Consider the following 20,406-nt stretch of genomic DNA (forward strand, 5'->3'; position numbering starts at 1 on the left):
CAATCTCTATATACGTCTCTAAGGATGTTTTTGCATTGGGAGCTGGGAATGTACAGAGCCCCATGCACACAGACATACTCATCTTGAGACACAGCGTTCTCTGTCTGTCCCTCCTGTAAAATTCAGCGAGTCTCCGGTTTTGGGAGAGAGGAAGCATTATCTGGAGAAGGCTAACCTCAAAGGTGGGACATATGTTATAGGCCTTCTGCCCTCAATCTTGAGGCTGTCCAAATTAGTATGAAAAGGTCATAGTTGCAAACACTCTAGACTTAGGGTGGGTGACCACCAATACCATTGTGGACTATATATTCAAGCACACAATTATTTTACCACCGACATAGTTCTCAAATATACAGATCTATGGCAATGCATTTGCTCCAAAAATGCTCTTTGTATATGCAAAGCAGTCAGGAACACTTATTGGTGTTATTTGTCCCCTTCCCTTTTCTCATAGAGATATTTTGACAGAATAAAATAGGAAACAATGTATGTGCTTATTCTTGGATTTGGTAACTATTTTGATTAGAAGATATACAGGAAGTGACCATTAGAAATGAATATTGTAAAATTAAAAAAGCCAGTTTACAATGTAACTACAACTAAATATGTTTGTAATATTTTATTTTGTAGAGAATACACACCTTTTTGTCTATCAACATGTATTTGCTTCTTCAAAAGGGCCATGGTCCAATTAAAATCAATTTTCTGTTTTTGCTGTAACCCCCAAGGCAATGTTTAAGTTTGTATGCTGGCAAATGATTGGTCGGTAGTGCTGCCTAACCAGCACATTAGTATGGTATGCACAAAAGTGAATAACAAACCATATTATAAAATAACAAAGCAGTTGTAGGCCCTGAAATCTGATATGCTGGTGCCTTATATGGTCTGCCAGAACCCCAGCAACCACAGACAGCCTACCCGCATCCTCTGTTCTCCCCTGTATAGACACTGAACCCACAGTGTGAGAGCGACATACCAGGGATACCCGCAATGACAATCTACATCTCCACATGACCGGCAGGTCGCCATTTTGGGGGGTGCCTCAGTCACTGATAGTATAATTCTAATTTTAAGCTCAGCCCACATTCAAGATATGTGTTTTTCTCTGGTCAAATGTCAGCAACTGATGGGGGGCGGCCCGGGGGACTCCACAGAACGTGAAGCAAGCAATGTTGCTATGGGAGCAGTGGTGTGAAGAGGAAAAGGTGCAGGGGGGGTGGCGACGCCTCTACTCTCCCGTCATGAAAGTCCTGTGATATGAACAGGCACTGAATTGCTGCTCCGAGGGGCTTCCTGGCTGCATAGCTCCCCAAATAACAGGGCAAGCCAATCGTGCAAAGTTTCATTAGACATTCAATTGACACCCTGAAGGAGGTGCTCAGCCAATCAGGCTGCACCGAGCGCTGGCTCTATTTACCGGTACAAGCTCCCACTGCGAGCAGCCTGCAGGCTGCCACCACCATCATGTCTCACCTGCACTTCCATCAACACCTGCGATTTAAAAATCTGGGAAGGATGAAGAATGTTTTCAAAGTCAAAAAATAAAAAAATAATCTAATACAGGCATCGTTAACCTATTGGGTGCGATTCATTTTCCGTGTGCTTAACGGTGCTTCAATTTATTTTTAATGTTGAAAAAAAGACTTCAGTACCTGCATTTTGAATTCATGGTTGCTAATAGCAATATTACCCATCAGGCCAGGCCAATCCTAGCAACAATAGTGCCGCTGGGGTCCTCTCTAAAGTCTCTCATTTTGCTTGAACACTTAACCCAGGCAGGTGGGCTGTTACCACCAGGGTCGGCCCACCTTGCAGGTGAATCCTGCTTCATTCAATGGAATAAGGCTTTAAAGACATAACTTTCAGGTGGGCTAATGCTTTTTAAAATTGTGATTATCTCAATTAGCATTAAAAAATCATTGTTGAAGGTATGACATTACAAACTACCAAAGTCGGAGTAGCCACTGTCATACTGTAGTCCTACCTTTTTGTTTGTGACATGTCTAGGTTTTTGATTTGGATTAACCGCCCTACATATACAGCTCAACCTCCCCTCTCAGCCCCTCTTTTCCTAAGGTCAGCAAGGCTCCTTAGCTTGCATCACACACCACAAACGATTACTAAAATACAGGCCCATTCAAGCCCTCCTTCAGGGAGAAGAGGAAGGAGGGAGCTCAGCAAGGCTGTTACAATAAAGCTGAAACAGAGGGGGGAGAAAGAGATGAGGGGTGCAAGAGGGGACAGGGCTCCAGAGGTAGAGAGAGAGAGTGAGACAGAGAGAGGGAGCATTAGATCAGCGAATGAGACCCCAGCTACAGCTAGTAGAGTAATACAATTCTTGGGGTCAAGTGCTAACGGGATACGATTACACGGGAATTGTCATACACACCTAAACACATGCATATGTCCCTCTCAACAATGAGCGTCTGTTCATTGGCATTGGGCCTGGTGAAGGTGATCATGGGCTCCTTTTAAAATCTTTGATAAATTGCACGTCCTCACTTTGTCGCCATGATTTCATAACATCATACCTTTTTTATTGAGTTGTTCTATTCTTTTACAAGTCGTCTAATTAGCAAAAGAATGCGGTGAAACAAGAAAGATTGTGCGTTTTTACTTGCATTTGACAAGGTTGTGCGAAAATTGGATTGTAATGTACTTTGTGTTCCTGATTGTGATGCAGGATGTTGGCCAGAATAACTACTACGATTGTGGTTTAGAATATATGAATTGTAGTTTTGTGTTGAGAAATTCTGGCACTGCTGATTTGTGTTACAGAATACTGTGCCAGTAGGTGCGTGCCAATAAGTCTATTTTGAAGACACTGCAACACTGCACTTTTAGATTGGGGATGAGAACTGCTGTTCAAGAAGGATTGCATAAGAGAATATTGTGCATGTGGTGTGGTCATGGGAGCAACACTGATTACAGAATTCCACTAGAGAATAGTGTTCCGCTTAGTCAACCTTAGGTAATGTGCCTGTAAATGTGTACTACATCACAGACCTCCTCCTTTGAGCTCCCTCTTCTCCCATTGGATTTTAAATTGAGTGGGGCAGTGGAAGAAGAAACCTTCTTTTTCATGTTTGCTTTCACTTTGATAGAGTTCACAAAACATGGAAAGGCTATTATGCTAGGAACCATGTGATGATTTTAGCATTGGTGTCCCTGTTTCCTGAAAACCAAACGATAGGCCTATGGTCCGTGACAAAGGTGAAATGTCATCCTGCCAGATAATTACAAAGTATTTGGATGGTCCATTTGTTGGTCAAAATCCCTTGTCCATGGTTGAGTGAGGCATTTCCCTGGAAAGAGATTCCGGTAGATAAAAAGCACAGATTTCTTCTCTACATCTTGAGCCAGTAGTAGGACTCCATCCAACTTACCCTACTGCTTCTGTTTGTTGGGTAAATGGGAGAGTGAAGATGGGCGTCGTTAAGATTGGTGGATTGTATAGTTCTGTCTTTGCCAAGTCTTGGGTGACTTATTCAAGAAAAAAGTCAGATCACCCACATTTCCACAAATTCGCCAACTCAAGCTTCTTTGAACTTCCTTTGAGGTTTTGGGGTAGTGATTTGGGTAGGTTCAGCCTTGCCGGTTATTCAAGGTATGAGTGGTTGGCGTTCATGGCCAGCCATGGACAGGAATCTGCTTTAGTAACTGAGGGACAGAAAGAAAGTAATCTGAAATAGGATTTAGTTGATGCAAGAGCTAAAACATTGAAATATATTTAGTTGATGGACATTTTTTAAACTGAAACAGCATTTACTTCTTGAGGGACGGGTAAAAAGTTGCTGGTCAGATGATTTTTGGCGTCTATGTATGGGCCTTTGTTCCAACCCAACTGATGCTTTTCTTTCTCTCTTGCACATCGTAGGCGGCTTTGAAACATTTTGAGGTTCTTTTCCTAAAGTGCCTCAACTATATTAAGAAAGTCCAGTGAAATCAAGACTGAATCAATGTGGTGCAATCTATTTGGGCCTCCCTGCTTGAGCCATTCATACATTTCAGAGTTCCTCCTCTGTAATCTGGGCACTTGAGATCACGTGTTGCCTCATTTTCACCATTTGCCATGTGCAGTGGATACCGGTGGTCTCTGGAATCAAGCATACAGCACTATGCCAGGCCCATAAAGCAGTTTACCACTTTACATTTCATACAGCTGCATTGTGTGTGCCTCTACATACACGCTTTTGAAACCGCTGATTAATAATTATCCAGTATTGGTGGCTCTCCTTCCAGGCTTTACAATTCCGGATTTCTCCCCCTTTATTGATCACAGCAACCCCAGATCTCCTATGATTTCATGGCCACATTGAGACCTGGCTATACTCTACATTTTGGTTATGTAGTTTTATTTTTCAGAGTGTACTCCATTTGGTTCTTTTCTCACAGCACTAAGATGCCCGCAGCTCCTTGTTTGCACCCTACAAGTATATATGAATAGAAATAGAAAACAGAAATAGGACAAGCCATCTCAAGCCAGTTTCCATTTTGAATGAAATACACACACATCGCATATCTTGTCTGTGTTTAAAGAGTAGAAAATCCCAGAATTTGATGTCAGGTTATTACCATTCAGTAAGTGTAACTTAATGTGTCACCTTTCTTGTGAATTGCCAGAATACTAGCAAAGAGAAAAGTTAAAGCCATAATATTATATTCAGTGGCTGTAACTGAGTGGGTAGTTCACATGTCACCTCACTGTGCCTGCTGCTGAGAATAGAGACTCCCAATGTTCACCTTGTATGACACAAAATTGTACAGTGCCAGTAATGACCCCGCCAGTCTGAGCTTAGGTAGGGGTGTGAATACTTTTCATTTTTTGCAAGGTTGGGAGATGGGCGAGGCATGTCTTGCATGTGCCCAACTTCCCAATAACAAAAGAAAAAGAACGCAGCCACAGTCCCTTTTCTATTTCTAAAGCGGCCTGATGGGGAAGTATCATTGGAGGATCATTGCAGCGGGAGCCGCTATCCCCAGGCCCGCCGGCAAGTGTGGGTTATGAGCAGGTGGTGGTTTGGGATGATGTATGGGCCTGGACAGATGGGACAGCATGGCTGGCAGAGGGGCTGGTGGATGAGGCAAAGAAAAAAATATTGCAACACTTGTTTAAGGCAGGGCCGTCACGAGGTGGGTCCAGGGGGGGCAAACTGCCCCGGTCCTCGCACTTGCGGGGGGCCTCGCGGCCCCCTCACCTAAGTGGAAGGCAGCACAGTCTCCCGTGTTCTTTTTTCACACGGGAGACTATGCTGTCTGCTCTCTGCCCCTGCAATAATTTTGCTGTTTTTTGCGAAGCCGTTTGGCTCTGCAACAAACAGAAAAATAATGGGAGACAGCAGAGCTCAGAAGTGAGCTCTGTTGCCTCCCTCATTCAGCTGACAACGTGGACATGCTGAATGACAAGAGAGGACTCCTCTCCTGTCAGTCAGTGTGTTCACGTTGCTCAGCGTGACCACGCTGACTGATGGGAGCGGAGTTCTCTCTTGTCAGTCAGTGTGTTCACGTTGCTCAGCGTGACCACGCTGACTGATGGGAGAGGGCTCCTCTCCTGTCAGTCAGTGTGTTCATGCTGTCAGCGTGATCACGCTGACAGATGGGAGAGGAGTTCTCTCTTGTCAGTCAGTTTGTTCACGTTGCTCAGCATGACCAGTCAGTGTGTTCACGTTGCTCAGCATATCCACGCTGACTGATGGGAGAGGAGTTCTCTCTTGTCAGTCAGTGTGTTCATGTTGCTTAGCATGACCACACTGACTGACAGGAGAGGAGTTCTCTCTTGTCTGTCAGTGTGTTCATGTTGTCAGCGTGATCACGCTGACTGATGGGAAGAGGAGTTCTCTCTTGTCAGTCAGTGTGTTCACGTTGCTCAGCGTGACCACACTGACTGATGGGAGTGGAGTTCTCTCTTGTCAGTCAGTGTGTTCATGTTGCTCAGTATGACCATGCTGCCTGACAGGAGAGGACTCCTCTACTGTCAGTCAGTGTGTTCATGTTGTCAGCGTGATTACGCTGACTGATGGGAGAGGAGTTCTCTCTTGTCAGTAAGTGTGTTCACGTTGCTCAGCGTGACCACGCTGACTGACATGAGAGGTGTTCTCTCCTGTCAGTCAATGTGTTCATGTTGTCAGTGTGATCAAGCTGACTGATGGGAGAGGAGTTCTCTCTTGTCAGTCGGTGTGTTCACGTTGCTCAGCGTGACCACACTGACTGATGGGAGAGGAGTTCTCTCTTGTCAGTCAGTGTGTTCACGTTGCTCAGCGTGACCACGCTGACTGATGGGAGAGGAGTTCTCTCTTGCTCTCTTGTCAGTCAGTGTGTTCACGTTGCTCAGCATGACCATGCTGACTGACAGGAGAGGGGTTTTCTCTTGTCAGTGTGTTCATGTTGTCAGCATGATTTACGCTGACTGATGGGAGAGGAGTTCTCTCTTGTCAGTCAGTGTGTTCATGTTGCTCAGCGTGACCATGCTGACTAATGGGAGAGGAGTTCTCTCTTGTCAGTCAGTGTGTTGACGTTGCTCAGCATGACCACGCTGACTGACAGGAGAGGACTCCTCTCCTGTCAGTCAGTGTGTTCATGTTGTCAGCATGATCATGCTGGCTGATTGGAGAGGAGTTCTCTCTTGTCAGTCAGTGTGTTCACGTTGCTCAGCGTGACCACACTGACTGATGGGAGAGGAGTTCTCTCTTGTCAGTCAGTGTGTTCACGTTGCTCAACGTGACCACGCTGACTGATGGGAGAGGAGTTCTCTCTTGTCAGTCAGTGTGTTCACGTTGCTCAGCATGACCATGCTGACTGACAAGAGAGGACTCCTCTCCTGTCAATCAGTGTGTTCATGTTGTCAGCGTGATCGCTGACTGATGAGAGAGGACTTCTCTCTTGTCAGGCAGCATGTCTACGTGTCGGCTGCGTGGATGCTTTTTAAGGGTGCATGGAGGTAAGCTGTTTTTTATTTTAAATTAAAAGTGTATATGTGTATTTAAATTAAATTAGAATGTATATGTGTATGTATGAATGCATGCGTGCATGTTGGTGTTTGTGTCAATGCTGTGTTTGGTTTTATGTATACATGCATGTATGGAGTTGTGTAACTGGTGGATGAATGCATGGGTGAAAATGTTTTTTGTGAGTGTGTGTTCAGCAACACCCCTAAATGTAGCCGCCCTGGGGGCCACTTCATTAAGGGGTGGGTTCATGGCATCAGAGGTGCACCTAGGCTAAAATGTCAGGGGGGAGAGGGGACTAACACTTCAAATGTTGGGAGAGGCGCTAACGTCAGAGGCTGTGAGGAGGGTTAAACTTCCTTGTGTGGGGGCACCTAACATCTTTCCACATTTCGAATGAGTCTAATCTGGTGATGCTTCAAAGTTACAAGCAGCTACCGCTTGCCTTCATTTCTGAAACGTCACACTTAAGGACTGCTGTGAGAATGAGATGTCTCATGTCACCCCTTCCCTTCTAATTACTGCCCTGGCATGCAAGTTCTAACCCCACATCACGATTTCAATTACCTAAAAACGTATGGATATGAATGCAGGTGCTAACAGTGAAATGACTTCTCATGGTCATGCGAATCCCTATGGCAATTCTCACCTAGTTCCTGCCCTCCCCACCCAAAACACCTCCTCACTGGAACTCTTTGAGCTAGCTTTAAACATGCCTTGCCATCAAACTTTGCCCTCAATGTGCCAGTAAGTGTTTCCTCAAAGGAGTCTTCTGAGAGTTCATGACTCCATTGGAGTTGTAAACAGGGAACTGGTGTAATAAAAATGTCTTAATCAGGTCTGCCTTTAGCCACTCAATTTAAAAACACCCTGCATGTCTTTCGCTGAAGTTCTTTTAAAAATAAGCACTGGCGAAGCCAACAGTTTTGGCTTGTGTATAAGTATTAGGCATTTACCAGGCACTGCTATTAGCTGCTCAGGTACTCAAACCATTTTGCACTGACACTATCAATGGCCAGCTAATACCAATACAGAAGTGCCTTTCCCATGCCTACACGAATGCCCAAACTGTTAGCATTGCCAGTGCTCATTTTGCTTTACCCTTGATGCACAGGACTGTGCATCAAGGTTAAAGCAAACATACTACTTGGCTAAATTGTCCCACATTGAATGTAGGCCAATCTAGCCAGTAATAACACTTATGGTACACAGTCAGCCTGGATATACTTTCTGTGCCATGGCATTTTTACTAGCTCGGAGTCCGTACATGGTAATAATGGCATATATTGATGCAGCCTGCATCGACATAATTAGAATAACCAGCATGAATATATTTTTATGCTAGCATATCTCGCGTGGAAAGGCGGCACGAAATGTATTGGAAAATGTTCCTATGCACAATTTGTGATTTGCAACTATTGGGAATTTCCATGTGCTTCCATACAAAACCAATTGCAAACTGTATGTATTTCTACCCAATTTTGCAAAAAAGTGCTGTAAAATGCATACTTTTAACCCAATCTTTCAAACATTTTCTTGGGAGTGAGAACCCACCTCAAGCAACCCTTGTTTGGTTTGGGCTCCCTCACTGTGCTCTGTTGATCCTGCCTAATTGGCACAGACATTTAAGCCTCTTAAGTTTAGAAATGTACCAGCCTCCACTGTACATCATTTGTCACTGTGTATGATGTGTGTTTTAATGCGCACACAGGGGCAGGGTGCTCCTTAATGATATGATATGGCATTTATAACGTGCCTGTACACAAGTGTTTCTAGGCACGACAAGGCAAGGAGGGAGAAACAAAAGAGTAGGACAAAAGACAGATCTTACTAGGCCTTTTGTCATGCAGATCGCACAAGAGCAAGGAAGGGGCGAGGGGAGAAGTGCCAAGGGTGGAGTAGGATGCAGAAGTGCAGAAACAAAGGAGAAACAAGAGTGCAGCCAACAGGTGGAAAGTGTGGGTACTCATAAGTGCAGCCAACGGGTGGAGAATAAGAGCAAGAGCGTGGACTGTAGGGTTACAAATACAGACCACAAGTGCAGGGGAGCCAAGAGGCAGTGCGGGATTGCAACAGAACAGGCAGGAACCTGGGCCCGAATTCAGAGCTTGACCAGGTGACCAGTGCATGTATCAGGCAGGTGATCAGCAAGGGAGAGGAAGAGAGGAGGCAGAAGCAAAGAGACAGGTCTTGAGTTGCTTCCAGAACCAGTGATGGTTCTGCTCAAGTTTCAGAGAGGAAGGGAGGCTGTTTTCAGAGGGAGGCCCCAGCCGAAGAAAGCGATCTGCCCTCAACTCTTTGCTTGGAAAAGTGACTGACCCTCAGAGAGTTGGAGGTGGCGCAGTGGCGAGCTCATGCCATCCTATATACATATTTGCATATGATACAAAAGTTAGTCTGGCATAAACCTTTCTTCAGTAGAGAAATCTAACTTTGCTGTAGTTGATTTGGAGTTGTAGTAATAAACCATATTTGGGATCCTGCACACAAACTCAAGGGGAGATTTCTCGAGTCTCCTCTTTGCGGAGGTGCCACCGCTGGCCGAGTGCAAAAAATTGTAAGGGGGCCTCACTAAATGTTTTTCCCCGGGCCTCACCACATCTTCTGACAGCCCTGGTTTAAGGAGCTTGGGTACTAGTTCATCCACATTTCCAGCCACAGTATTGGCTGAGTGCCCTTCCCCAGATGCAAATGGAGGGATATCCGGAGGAAATCCCTTAATTATTTGAGAGCAGTAGATTATATTGTCTATAAATGAGTGTGCAACACATGTGCCATATTCTTGTAGTGAGTGTGGGGAAGAGAAACCCTCCACCAGGCAACCTGCATAACATTCATGCATTTGAAATTATTTGTCAGTTAATAGAGAGGTGAACATTCCAGAATTGGTGGGAGTGCAGCAGGAGAATACATTCAGTTAATGTGAATCGGAGTGCCTTCTTCTCTGACTAGACACAATAACAGCAAAGTGAACATTCTGGAGTAGTTAGGAGGCAGGATGTAACATTTACTGGCTGTAAGCAGCACACATGCCATCTTCTTTTAGCCAGTTCTCGTTCTTGGTTTCCACCATAACCTGTATCAAGGTATGATTATGAGCAAGATGAAGATTATGACCTATCCCAGTTCAGGCTATAACACATGATTTTGGAAATCACTGCTACAGTGGAGGAGGAAAACAATCCCGCAGCTATACATACAGGAGTGAACAACAAAGATACTCCTTGACCGGTGTACAATTATGTCTTTCAAACCCATCCAGAAATGTCAGAAGGTGCAAAATATCAGCATGTGTATCAAGACCACCAGCAGCACCACCCCCTTAATGGGCCAGTGATCGTAGTAGGACACATCTCAGCCCACCATGAAAATCCAAAGAGCAGAATTTCTACATACAGGGAAAAGAGCAACATCTTGCTAACTGCATTTTGATCAAGAACACTGTGTGGTGAGGTAGGCTTGGGCATACTTGAGTAAGACATATATGTGGTCCCATATGTTGCAGAACCATGCAGATGACTTGGATAAACTCACATGACATCAACCGCAGCCCTCCCACCAGCTATTAACATACTAACTAGCCCATGCAATCACCCCATGTTAAATTGCTGCCTTGTCATTGTATGAGATGCTGAGCTCCAGCTACAGTGATGGTAATGTTTTCTGTGAACCCCATGCTGCAATATTTTGTAGAAACATTTCATGCAAGGTGTGAGGCTGGAAATGCATTGGAGGGACAGGGCCTCCCTGTCCTTGTCCTGTAGCCCTTTTTCATGTGTGTTCTGTATTATCTTATGCCCCAGAGTCCATCTGGGACTCCTGGTAGTGCAGCTTGTCCTCTTTTTGGTTTGGTGTACAGACCCTTGGGATACCCTTATGGCACCCATGGGTGGGGGTACAACCTGTACCCCTAGTGTATGTTTTTGGGCACCTGTGTGTGGCCCACAGAGCAGGGTATGGGCTGGTGGCAGCTCCATGCTGAATTTGACAGGTGCTCTGAGTAGCCTTCATTTTGGGATACCCAGGTCCTGCCATTGGAACCAGTTGATATGATATGATATGGCATTTGTAGCGCGCCTATACACAAGTGTTTCAAGGTGCGAAAAAGTTGATTCCTGATAGGAGACAAGATGGCCCCTGTGGCTTCTTGCTTTCTATTGCCTGTTACCTTGTTTTCCCAAAGTCCTGGGAAACCCTGACACTGTCCCTTCCCCCCTGACTGGCTGTTGGGTGGAAGTTCCATATATGGTATTATGGGGAAGTCCAGGCCAGACTGGCTGGAGCCTTCACAGTGACTGTTTGTTGTGGGTACGCCCTTGGGGTGGGATCTGGGTGAATGGAGTGTGTGACTATTATGCACTTCTTGTTATGAGTGTCTGGTTTCTGGTATGTAACACAATAAATGAGAGCCCTGCCGGAAACTGGTATGAATGCAGTGTGGAGTGCTGAATGGCTGGGTACTTGTCCCAATACACATTCCTTGTTGTGAGTGTGTGGAGGGAGGAGGATGGCCTGAATGCACTGTGAGCCTGATTTGTTGCCTGCCTGCATGAATGCCCTTCTGAATGATTGGTTGCCTTAGTGTGACCCAGCAGAGTGAATGAGAGACCAAACAGTATATCTGGGGGCCTCTCAGTGATGGAAATCGTTCAGAAGCTGAAGTCGATACTTGATGCTTACTCTCGAAGCCGAGCCGGAAGAAGAAGGTGAACCGATGTTCCCTTCGACACAATCTGAAAGCTGCTGTGCCTTCAAGAAACGGATCCAAAGGAGGACCTGGCTAGGAGAACTCTTCCCGAGCTAAGAGGGCAATCGTGCACCAGCTAACCTTTGCCAAAGCACCCTGGAAGTCAGTCCTTGAAAGGCTGCCGACCGGGGACGGGGACGCCACGGAATCACGAAGCAAAGCACGCGGACATTGAAGTCCATCACCGTCGATAACGATCATCATCGACCGGAGCCGCAACACTCCATTGATTAAGACACTTTGAATTCAAGGACGCTCTCGCCAGCACAGCTGGCCGCTTTGTCAGCCGGAGAAATTCAAGGCCACCGACGCGCCGAGGAGCATCTGCCGGTGGGTTTCCTGTCACCCGAAGACCACAAAGACGATGACAACTCGACGCCCTTGCTGTGTCAAAGTTATTCAGTAACTCTTTGTGGCAACAAACTACCGTCATCTAGGTGCACTGCACGCCTCCTCTAGGCAGGACGTCCATGACTGATCATCGACGAGCACCGCCAGGACCGAAGCTGCTGCCTCAACGCCTTTGTTCTCCATTTGCTCATGGGATCACGACGATCCATGGCTCCTGCCTTAAAGGGCTCAAGAAGGATTCATCGACGACCCGACATCAAACTCTGCTATTCCTGGTACATTGGGATGGTAGAACCTTTCTAGAGGGAAATAAGACTCATATAAACAAAATATGGACTGGGCTTGTATTATATCCTTATTTGCAGGTTGCCCAGGTGGGGGGGATCCTCACACAGAACTGTGTCTAGGTAATTGGGCCAGTGTTCTGCCTATTGTTTTAACCAACCTGCTTTCCTCCTATGTCTATTGTTGGTTCACTTTATCATCTGATTTGTATGACATTTGAACTGAGTACAGTTGATGCATTTTAATGGAATCTAAGAAGTAATTGTGGTACCACATAGAAACTGTATATATTTACCATTTTAGATTAACATGAGCACACAGTGTGTTATTATGACTGTGTACATAATTTGAGCCTATTTATATAAAGACTGTTTTCACTAACATAGTGTGTGGACATTCCTTTGTGGGTGCTTGGGGACTACACTGTACTTAAGAACCAGCCTGCATCACCTCCTGAGAGCTTAAGCCTTGTTGCTCGACCTTCGCTACCCAATAGAGAATTTTGGCTGGTGTGCTCTGTGCCCCTACTCTGCCATATAGAGACCAGGAGTACAGAAACCCCCTCCATCTTTACACTGGTGGCAGCTGTGGGATGCTAATGGTTTTAGGAATCTGTGTGTAACCTTGCCACTTACAAAATATCTACACTTTGTTAAACTGAGGTTTAGTTGTGTACTATATAACTACATTACAAGCAATGGAATCTATTGCAAATGGTAAATTGACTAGGATGAGCTTAGAGGCTCTCCAGAGTGCTTGTGAAGCCAGGGAGTTAGACTTTGAGGATAAGTCTAGGGCTGAGCTGATAGCTGCCCTGGAGGACTACCAGACTGATTGTGAAGCCCTTGATGAAGGCGGTTTGCCACCATTGATGCCCCTGCCACTGGGCTTGTTATTGAATCTGTTTCTGGGAGTGCCACCACTCCTGCTGCCTCTGTTCCGACCTCCAGCAATGTTCCTTCAGGGAATTCCTTGGAACTTGAATTATTAAGGATGAAATTGGCCTTTGAATATAGAAAGTTGGCAACTGAAGCTGAATTTAAGTAAGAGGAGTTGGCACAACAAGTGATACTCAAAGATAAGGATCTTGAACTTGAAAACAAAGACACTGAATGTCAGAAAATCCAGCTAGAGAAAGCTAGAATGGAGACTTCAGTGAAACCAGTTGAGAGTGTCAGGTCCCCAGCCACCAAGTTTATGAAAGATTTGGTTGGTGTTTATGTGGAGGGTTCTGATATCCTCCAATGGATTGAAGCATTTGAGATTGCTTGTGGAATCCATGATGTTGATAAAAGAGATTGGGCCTCATTACGACCCTGGCGGAAATCGTGGCGCAATATGCACCATGGAGCACGGCGGAAAGCTGCCGATAGCGCCATGGGGGTTGGCGGATTTACCGCCCCATTCCGACCTTGGCGGGGTGGTAAATCCCCATTCCCCATTTTACCCTTCCCCATTCCCATTTTTGCCCCATAGGGTATAATGGGAGTGGGGAAGGCGTTAATTGCGCCACCGTAAAATACGGTGGCGTAATTAACAACAAGGTCCCGTAGCGCCATGGATTTCTTGCCCGGAAAAACCAGGCGGAAAACGCTCCACGGCGCTACGGGAACTCGTAGTAGGGTGGACGGGTCCGCCGCGAATAACGCTGGCGTAAACCTACTCCGCCAGGGTCGTAATGAGGCCCATTGGGCTAATCGTTTGTTAAGAAGAGTACCTCAGACTGGATATGACTATATTCTGAAACTGAGTGTGGAAGAAAGGGGTCAGTATGAGTGCATGAACTCTGCTTTGATTGCCAAATTTGGCAAGACACCTACCCAATACCTTAAAAGTTTCAGGGATTTAGGAAAAAAGAGAATGTGTCTTGGATTAACTGAGTGAGTGCTGCACATATGAACATGATGGGGTGGATTGGTGGTTACAACGTGAAAACGTTTGTTGAATTGTCCCACCTTTTGTTTTTTGAGCATTTTTCGGAAGCCTGTTCACCTGAGCTGCGTCAGTATGTTGCTGACCAGTACATTTTAGATCCCTTTAAGCTGGCCAGGCTGGCTGAAAAGTGGGTCTCCCACTGGGTGTCCCCTAAGGACTCCAGTGGGAAGAACAAGGACAAAGAAAAGGGGGCCTCTCAGAAATCTGCGGAGCCCCAAAAGCAGTCACAGTGGGGTAAACCAAAACCTTCCTCTCCTAAGACCCAAAAATCTAGTGGGGATAAGTCCTATGTGGGAGGGATTAAGAGTAGTGGTCCTCCTGTTGCAAATCAGGCTCCCATTGGTTCCAGTACCGTACCCGGCCTTCCTGGCACTTTCCGGGACTGTGGAGCTCTGGACTATAAGAAGGGTGACCCCAAGTGTAAAGGTACGGCACTTGGAGTCCAAGCTGTCAGCCTGACCTACCCTTACCCAATGCCTGAGGTGGAGGCCACTGTTCTCCCCACCTCTGCAGGAATCACATTTGGTGCTCCTGTAGAGATTTCCCTAGTGTCCCTTGGGGCCTGGAACCAGTAAGCAGAAGTACTGGCTACATACCCACACAACACCCGTAGGTTTTTGAGAAGTGTCCTCTTGAATGGCCAGCCTTCTAATGGTTTGACACTGGGGCAAGCATGACAGTGGTGGACAGGACCCTGCTCAAGCCAGAGGACTATGTAGGTGCTCCTCTGAGAACCTCCAGGTTAGCTGGTGGGCCTTCCAAATGATCGCATGTAGCCTTAGTCAACATTATGATTGGAGACAAGACAGCAAAGATTCCTGTCCTGGTTCAGGACAACGTGCCTGCTAACATTTTATTAGGCAATGATTTGGTGGAAATCGGGATGATCATGGATGGTCTACCTATGGCTGCTGCGGTGGCCACCCGATCACAGGTCACACCGGGTCTGGCTGTGAGTCTGGTACCCAAGCTGACGGGGAAACCCAAGGCAAGAAGACGGAAGAGTAGGATGGCCACCTCTGCAAAGGGGACCCCTTCTCTTCCCACTGCTTCAGCAGCACCCACTGGGATTCATGCTCTGGACAGGCTGGGTCCAGTGGTGAACCCAAACTCAACTCCTGATGGAGACGAGACAGAAGACCCTCCTGTTGGAGAGGTGCTCAACCCAGAGGATCACTGCAACCTTCAATGCCTGCTGGCTGAAAGGGGGGCCCTCTAGGGGCGACTTCTGTAGGGGACAGAGAGAGTGCCACTCTCTCGAGGGTATGAGGAAACAGGCCCAGGCACAAGGAGAAGTGCCTAGGTCATTCTGGATATATTGGGAAGGTGAGCTCCTTTTTAGTGAGTCCACTAAGCCTGAACCTGGTGCCCTCAAGAGGTTGGTGGTACCCCAGGTTTACAGGCCCTTCCTACTGCAGTTGGCGCATGAGGTGCCATTGGCTGGTCATCTAGGGACCAAGAAAACAAAGCAAAGGCTCTTTGCCCATTTTTCCTGGCCCCGGATGGGAGTAGAAGTGGATATTTTATTTGTATCGCGCTCGTACACAAGTGTTTCAGAGCACGACTAGGAAAGGGAGGGAAACAGGGGAGAACACAGCACAACATAAAAACGATTTTACTAGGACCAGTGACATTGAGAACGCGCAAGTGCATGGGAAAGGGAAAAGGGAAAAAGTACATGGAAGGGGGAGAGTGGAAAGCGTGGAGCAGAGGAGTGCATAAAATAAATAGAAAATGGAGGCAATAAACCGTGGTAGTGCAGCCAGCAAGTGGCAAGTGCTGTGTTTAAGGCAGCAGACTGGGTAAGTCTGAATAAGTGCAGAAAAAGAAGAAAAATTGGTTGGGGCTGCATGGGTACAGATACAGTCCCCAGTGCAAGGGGTGGCCAGGATGCAGTGCAGGAAGGTGGCAGGGTGAGCAGGTACCTGGGCCCAGGGGACAGAGGGTGGCCAGGTGCACAGAGAGAGCGGATTGGCAGGGGAGAATGGGGAGCGGAGGCAGAAGCAAAGAGGAAGGTTTTGAGGAAGGTTTTGAGGTGCTTCCGGAACCGCAGATGTTTCTCCTCAAGTTTTAGAGTGGCAGGGAGGTTGTTCCAGAGGGAGGCTCCAGCCGAAGATAGAGATCTACCTCCAGCTCGTTTCTTTGAAAAACTATTGACCCTGAGGGAGTTAGAGGTAGAGGAGCGAAGAGCTCGAGAGGGGAGGTATTTGCAGAGGGATAGCTGAAGGTATTTTGGACCCAGGAGTAGAAGTGGAGTCCCACTGCAGCACCTGCCCAACTTGTCAGTTGTCTGTGGTTGGCACACCATTTGAGAGGGAGGACATTGACATTGGGCATTTTCACAAGGGTTGTATTCCCTAAGGAGGTTGTCTCTGACAGAGGATCCAGATTCATGTCGAGTTACATGAAAATGATGTGTAAAGAGTGCGGAGTAACCTACAAGTTCTCCACCTCCTACCATCTCCAGACCAATGGTCTGGTTGAGAGATTTAATACAACTCTCAAGTGCATGCTAGGTGGTTTGGAAGAGCCCCTAAGGAGGGCATGGGATCTCCTCCTGCCCTGCCTGCTGTTTGCTTACTGAGAGGTACCTCAAGAGGGTGTTGGTTTCAGCTCCTTTCAGTTACTCTTTGGACATCCCATGAGGGGGCCCCTTGCCTTGATCAGAGAAGGTTTGGAAGCCACCCCTCCAGGTCCTGCTAAACAAGTGGGGGACTATGTGTTAGGCCTCAGACAGAGGATGATACAGATGATGGGTCAGGCGACAGCGAATCTTAAGGCCAGCCAGGAATTGAATATATACTTGCATGATCTTAAAGCATCACAGGTGGATTGGACTCCAGGACAGGAGATCCTTGTGATGGAGCCTACCAAGCCTAGAGCTTTGGCATATAAGTGTGCTGGACCCTTCAGGATCATCTCCAAGATGGGCAAAGTCAATTATCTGGTTGACATGGGAGTCCCTGGGGTTGCCCCTCAGGTATTCCACGTTAACAGGCTCAAGTCTTTCCTTAGGCGAGCAGAAGTCTCATGTCTCTTGCTAGCTTCAGCGCAAGAAGAGAATGCGAGGCACTGCGATGGGCACAACATTTGCCCCATCGTATGCAAACCTTACAATGGGAGCTTGGGAGGCTTCCGATGTCTGGTCTGATCAGAATCATATGCTAACTGAAAATGTTGTACTCTGGCTAAGATACATTGATGATCTTTTTATAATTTGTAAGGGGTCTGGGAAGGCATGGGTCGATTTTGTTAAGCTGCTTAATGACAACGAACATAATCTCAGGTCCACAGAGAAACATAGTTCCTGGAAACAAATTGTTTTTGGCTCAGTTTATCCTCATGGAATGAAATTGTTTTGATGACTGAAGTAGTGAGATATTGAAGGAATTACATCTGACAAGATAGTTATGAGAATGAAACAGTAAAATACTGAGCAATGAAATGGTTTATTGATATAGAGCAGCAATCTTTTGAACAGTATAGATGTTTTAAGTTTACCCTGTGGGTTTTTTTGATATATCATTAATTCTGAGTGTAAGAAAAGGAGAATTGTGTCTTTTCACATCTATCTTATCTCTATGTGCGGTAATTTGTATTAGCTAAAGAGACAGATATTGTGTCTTCTTTGTTCTGTTGATTCAGTTTTTAGATTGCTTTTATACATATGTTGATTGTTTTGTCTATCATATTTTTGTGTTTTATTTATCTTTGATGTTATGTAATGCATTGTTTTGTGAAGTCGAATCTTTTTTTGACTATAAGACAATTAAAAAAAAATAAAAAAGAATTGTATCCAAACAATTCCAAATCTTATGCAACTCTAGAGAAAACCTCAGGAAGGCCATGGATGGCCGAGGGATCTCTAACATTAATCACAATTAGGCAAGAAGAATTGGTACTTGAGAGGCAGAGTTCTCTTAAAGGATCCAGAAATTATAGGTTACCAAATGATCTCTTTTGCATTCACACTGAACTGTGTACCCCCTTTTTGGCACAAATATTTAATGCAATTATCTATATTGGACATGTTCCCCACTGTTGAAAAACAGTTATTATTGTTCCCATCTACAAAAAAAGGAATGCATCCCTCCCTTCAACCTATCACCCCATAACTCTATCGGACGGCACGTCTAAAGATTTAGTGGGGTTTATTCTTAAAATATTGGAGGATTGGATTGTAGAACAAAATCGCCACCGGACAAATGCTGGTCTGAAAATCACCCAGAGTGTGAAACGCTGGACGATGAATAACCTGTGACAATTGAAGTAGCATGTCCAAGTTAGGACTGGTTTCAATAACGTTGGGTTCGGGGTGAGGCGGGTGGGAAAGTTGAGGGACGCTAAGACATACTACAATGTTATGTTATGATGATTCATTAAACTTGAAAACTAATAAACAAAAAAAGTAGTGCCATGCACTATGCCTAAACTGAGGCATAGCTTATTCTTAGAGATCACCATGTCACCAGCATGGGGTACTCATGATCATTTTAGTTTGGGTATGGGGGCATATCTCACTGTGCAGCAGTGACTTTGCTGTCGATGCGGCGGTCAAGTGGGCATCTTGTGATCTTTGAACCTGTCCTATGCCACGAGCAGAGTGGGTTCTGTGGACAAGGTTACTGATGCAGCAGGGTATACATAGACTATGCTTTTGCCATGGAGTTGCAACAAAGGGGCATCTGGTTAGCAGATTACCCCTTTGAAGGAGGAATCACCCACCTCATTTTATGTAATAATAATAATAATTTAAAAAAAACAGGGGTTTGCACTTTTGCCAGATGGCAATTCCTCACAGTCTATTTCTCATGCCTCTATAATCCAGCATCTCCATATGTGCTTGCTGACACTTCCTACGCACCACTAAAGGAAGGTACTATGGAGGCTGGGTGGTGTATGATATGTGGGTCTTGACCGTCTGTTCATGTAACCACTGAATGTGGTTTAGCAGTTCAGTCATTCCACAACACGCTCTCTTTAAAAAAAAAAAAAAAAAAAAAAGAATATATATAGATATATATATAAGTCTTTCCTTAGGCGAGCAGAAGTCTCATGTCTCTTGCTAGCTTCAGCGCAAGAAGAGAATGCGAGGCACTGCGATGGGCACAACATTTGCCCCATCGTATGCAAACCTTACAATGGGAGCTTGGGAGGCTTCCGATGTCTGGTCTGATCAGAATCATATGCTAACTGAAAATGTTGTACTCTGGCTAAAATACATTGATGATCTTTTTATAATTTGTAAGGGGTCTGGGAAGGCATGGGTCGATTTTGTTAAACTGCTTAATGACAACGAACATAATCTCAGGTCCACAGAGAAACATAGTTCCTGGAAACAAATTGTTTTTGGCTCAGTTTATCCTCATGGAATGAAATTGTTTTGATGACTGAAGTAGTGAGATATTGAAGGAATTACATCTGACAAGATAGTTACGAGAATGAAACAGTAAAATACTGAGCAATGAAATGGTTTATTGATATAGAGCAGCAATCTTTTGAACAGTATAGATGTTTTAAGTTTACCCTGTGGGTTTTTTTGATATATCATTAATTCTGAGTGTAAGAAAAGGAGAATTGTGTCTTTTCACATCTATCTTATCTCTATGTGCGGTAATTTGTATTAGCTAAAGAGACAGATATTGTGTCTTCTTTGTTCTGTTGATTCAGTTTTTAGATTGCTTTTATACATATGTTGATTGTTTTGTCTATCATATTTTTGTGTTTTATTTATCTTTGATGTTATGTAATGCATTGTTTTGTGAAGTCGAATCTTTTTTTGACTATAAGACAATTAAAAAAAAATAAAAAAGAATTGTATCCAAACAATTCCAAATCTTATGCAACTCTAGAGAAAACCTCAGGAAGGCCATGGATGGCCGAGGGATCTCTAACATTAATCACAATTAGGCAAGAAGAATTGGTACTTGAGAGGCAGAGTTCTCTTAAAGGATCCAGAAATTATAGGTTACCAAATGATCTCTTTTGCATTCACACTGAACTGTGTACCCCCTTTTTGGCACAAATATTTAATGCAATTATCTATATTGGACATGTTCCCCACTGTTGAAAAACAGTTATTATTGTTCCCATCTACAAAAAAAGGAATGCATCCCTCCCTTCAACCTATCACCCCATAACTCT

The 20,406-nt window shown here is 45.2% G+C and overlaps 1 protein-coding gene across 1 annotated transcript in view; it reads left to right on the top strand.

Annotated features, from left to right (window-relative positions):
- LOC138448004 (probable cation-transporting ATPase 13A5) overlaps window positions 1-20,406 on the top strand; it is a 512,982-nt gene that overhangs the window by 237,648 nt on the left and 254,928 nt on the right. The window lies entirely within an intron of this gene.

The sequence above is a fragment of the Ambystoma mexicanum genome, chromosome 3q (assembly GCF_040938575.1).
Source record: "Ambystoma mexicanum isolate Mex_15411 chromosome 3q, UKY_AmexF1_1, whole genome shotgun sequence".
NCBI classification, from domain to species: Eukaryota; Metazoa; Chordata; class Amphibia; order Caudata; family Ambystomatidae; genus Ambystoma; species Ambystoma mexicanum.